Consider the following 3,665-nt stretch of genomic DNA (forward strand, 5'->3'; position numbering starts at 1 on the left):
ACGGATGTATGGTGCCCAGTTTCACTTGAGCACAAACGCGATCCAGTCGTACATGTATATGCATCTTCTTTTGGTCGCAGTGTCTTCCATTTTGGTTCCACAGAAGTGGCCAGGTATAATCCCTGTGCTATAGAGCAGGACTTCATTGCTAACACATGCCAAGCACAAGAGGTTGACTCTACCACTCCCAAATCCCAGGCCTTCCCACAGCCTCCCCCTACCATCTGGCAACCACAGCGATGTTTTCCAGTCTATGAGCTGCTTCTACATAGAAAGGTTCGTTGGTTCCATTTGCTAGCTTCCACATAGAAGGGATAGCCCTTGGTATGTGTCGTTCGTGTTCCGACTTAGTTCACCTAGTATGAAACGAGGTGTCACCTAGCTTCTCGTGCCACCTACATGGCTGCGAATGGCATTTTCCTCTTGCTCTGGGGTTTTCGGGGTTCTGCTTTTTTTTTTTTTCTCAATGTTTGAGGAGCATTCCAATGTGTACATATCCACTCTCTTCCTAATCCAATCATCTCTCGATGGACATTGAGTTGTTTTCCATGGCTGGCTATTGGGAAGTGTGCTGCATGAACATAGCGGGGGCTTTTACATTTTTCAAAGACCCAATTCCGGAAATAGGACCAAGAGTGGGAGGCCTGGGTGCTGAGGTCGTCCGCTATTGATTTTTGTGGATTCCCTCGATCGTGTGGTCCATCGCGGTTGTCCACACGTACAAAAATACCCACCGTGGAGGAGGGCATCTTCTTGTCCACACCCTCTCAGGGATGTGTGCCTTGTAGACTTCCTAATGGTGGCCCTTCAGAGAGAGGTGGGTTGGTCCTTCAGAGTCCCTTTGACGTGCATGTCTCTCCTCATGAGGGATGCGGGGCACATGTCTCCCAGTGCTTTTTGCCCTCTGCATGTCTGTTTCGGGAAATGTCTCTTGAGGTCTTTTGCCATTTTCCCCTTGGGTTTGGGGTTTTGTTGGGCTGTTGGCTGGTGTCTGCGGTCGAGCTGTTGATTGGGAGACCCCAGGCTGACCTGGGCTCTGGTGCCAGGAGGAAAGTGCCTGAGGGTCGTGCATGGAAGGTGGTCAAACGGTGATCCTTTGGTGAGCAGCTGTGTTAATCCCTGGGCAGTTTCTCGCCTGAGGTCTCCTGAAACGCCGTCCTTGTCTTTACCTTGGAGCCTCTTCCGTTCCCTCAATCAGCTGGTCCGGAAATCGGACCTAAGGCTGGTAGATTGACTGCGAAAAGGGAGGTGTCCCCAAGAGTCCCCCCAATCCCCTGGGGAACAGAGCTGTCTTTGTCCCTGTGGCGGGCGTGCTCACCTCTGCTGCTGGGAAAACATCGACGTGCAGACAACTCAGGCCAGCTGCGGTGGGGTCCATACACTAGGAAGCACGAGGGAAAGAGAGGACAAAAGGAATGAACGGAAAGAAGCAGTATTCTGGCATAGGAATGAAGGAGTCACAGCTGGAAAGCTATGAACAAAATCAGTGGGTACATACCTACGGACCTGTCTCCATAACGGCATCGTGGCAGGGCTATCTCCCAAAGGGAGAAGGCTGTCCTGATAGGATGGGTTGGGAGCTGAAGGTTTGCATGGAGTGGCAAGGTGGAGGTGGGCCTCCAGGCTCCGAAAGCCTTTGAGAGAGCAATGGCCCTCCTGGATTGGCCCTTCTTGCTAGATCAGGCCGGCGGCGGGGGCGGCGGCGGCGGCGGCAGCTGCGGGGGAAGGCCATTCCAGGAGCATATTGCCCCCAGCCAGTGCCGCCCTGGGGGGCGGCTGAGGCAGAGAGAGGAGGAAAACCTGAGAGTTGCTGTTAGAGCAGGTGTCCACAAGACGGCGCCAGAGCACCTTCTGGACCCAGGTGCAGCGGCAAGGCTGCAGGTGCAGGCTGAGTGGTGGGATGGAGAGTGTGTGGATAGGAAGCCACAGCAAGCGCCCAGAGGCCTTTGCGTTGGTTCCTGGGCACCGGGGACTGTCTGGTCCAAGACGCCTCCTGTCAGGCAGAGGACACAGGCGTCCCTGTAGCATTGGGAGGTGGATCGGCAGCCTGGTGGCTTGGGAGTGTGCTTCGAAGGCTGCTGGAAGGAGTCACTGGGTGTCGGAACGCCTTGTGTTCCTCCAGACGCAGGAGCGGAGACCCGCCCAGCATCTGTGTGGTCTCGGGAGCTGGCCATTTGCAAGGCCCTGACCGTCGGTGGTGGATGTGGGTGGAGAATCAGGCGTGCTGCTGCTGCTGCTGCTGCTGCTGCTGCTGCTGTGGAAGGAATGGGGGGCTTTGGTGGCTTTGTGGTGGACCCAGAGCTGGGCGAATCCCTGTGCTTCTCCCTTCCAAAGGCTCAGGGGAGTTTCCTTCTTGCCTTTTGAGAGGAGCCTCCCGTTTCCGGACGGGGCCAGGGTATGGAGGCCTGAGCGAACCCAGGTCTGGTGAATGAAGCAGGGTTGATTGGAATCACCCAGCAAGCTCTCAGGGAGTTCCCTCGTGGCTGCCTGGCTTGAGAGTGTCTATCTGTCAGTGCTGTGGCTGTGGACATGGCTCCAGCGAGATCCAAGTCTGGCCAAAGGGCACCCCATTGTCACAGGGGGCATCGAGATCCATTTATAAAGACGAAGAGATGGGGACAGTATGAGCTTAATTGAGAAAGAAGAAAAGGGGTACACATGCTTATTCTGACAGTGTAGCTAAGGGTATTGCCAGATGAGGCCGTCCCAAAGGCTCTCCTGACCCTCTGCCTCAGGTGGCAGAGTGTTTGAAGGGCAAGCCTTGGGATGGACAGCATCGCAGTGGATTCATTGCCGGGGCAGAGTGTATCTGCATGCCACACATGGGGGCAGGAACATCAATTAGGGATTTAGAAACATAAAAGGAAATGCTAGTACAGAAAGAAATTTATCCACGCTTGGTCATCACGTCGGGTCCCAGCTCATAGTGCCAGTGCCCCTTGTCAGGGTCAACGGAGCCCGCCTGGCTTCTCCTGAGAGGCAGGGCTATGTACCATAGCACATGCTGTGGGGAATCCCAAGCCATTAAGGGTGTGGGATTTTATCGGTGATTATTTTCCATTCTCACGGATGTATGGTGCCCAGTTTCACTTGAGCACAAACGCGATCCAGTCGTACATGTATATGCATCTTCTTTTGGTCGCAGTGTCTTCCATTTTGGTTCCACAGAAGTGGCCAGGTATAATCCCTGTGCTATAGAGCAGGACTTCATTGCTAACACATGCCAAGCACAAGAGGTTGACTCTACCACTCCCAAATCCCAGGCCTTCCCACAGCCTCCCCCTACCATCTGGCAACCACAGCGATGTTTTCCAGTCTATGAGCTGCTTCTACATAGAAAGGTTCGTTGGTTCCATTTGCTAGCTTCCACATAGAAGGGATAGCCCTTGGTATGTGTCGTTCGTGTTCCGACTTAGTTCACCTAGTATGAAACGAGGTGTCACCTAGCTTCTCGTGCCACCTACATGGCTGCGAATGGCATTTTCCTCTTGCTCTGGGGTTTTCGGGGTTCTGCTTTTTTTTTTTTTCTCAATGTTTGAGGAGCATTCCAATGTGTACATATCCACTCTCTTCCTAATCCAATCATCTCTCGATGGACATTGAGTTGTTTTCCATGGCTGGCTATTGGGAAGTGTGCTGCATGAACATAGCGGGGGCTTTTACAT

General features: G+C 53.6%; 1 long non-coding RNA gene across 1 annotated transcript; it reads right to left on the minus strand.

Annotated features, from left to right (window-relative positions):
- On the minus strand, positions 450–1,847 carry LOC110260924. The gene is made up of 2 exons (XR_002344541.1): positions 1,499–1,847; positions 450–1,381 (listed from the first exon to the last, which is right to left on the minus strand). It is a non-coding gene; the product is annotated as an uncharacterized LOC110260924 (long non-coding RNA).

Source organism: Sus scrofa, chromosome 6, assembly GCF_000003025.6.
Source record: "Sus scrofa isolate TJ Tabasco breed Duroc chromosome 6, Sscrofa11.1, whole genome shotgun sequence".
NCBI classification, from domain to species: domain Eukaryota; kingdom Metazoa; phylum Chordata; class Mammalia; order Artiodactyla; family Suidae; genus Sus; species Sus scrofa.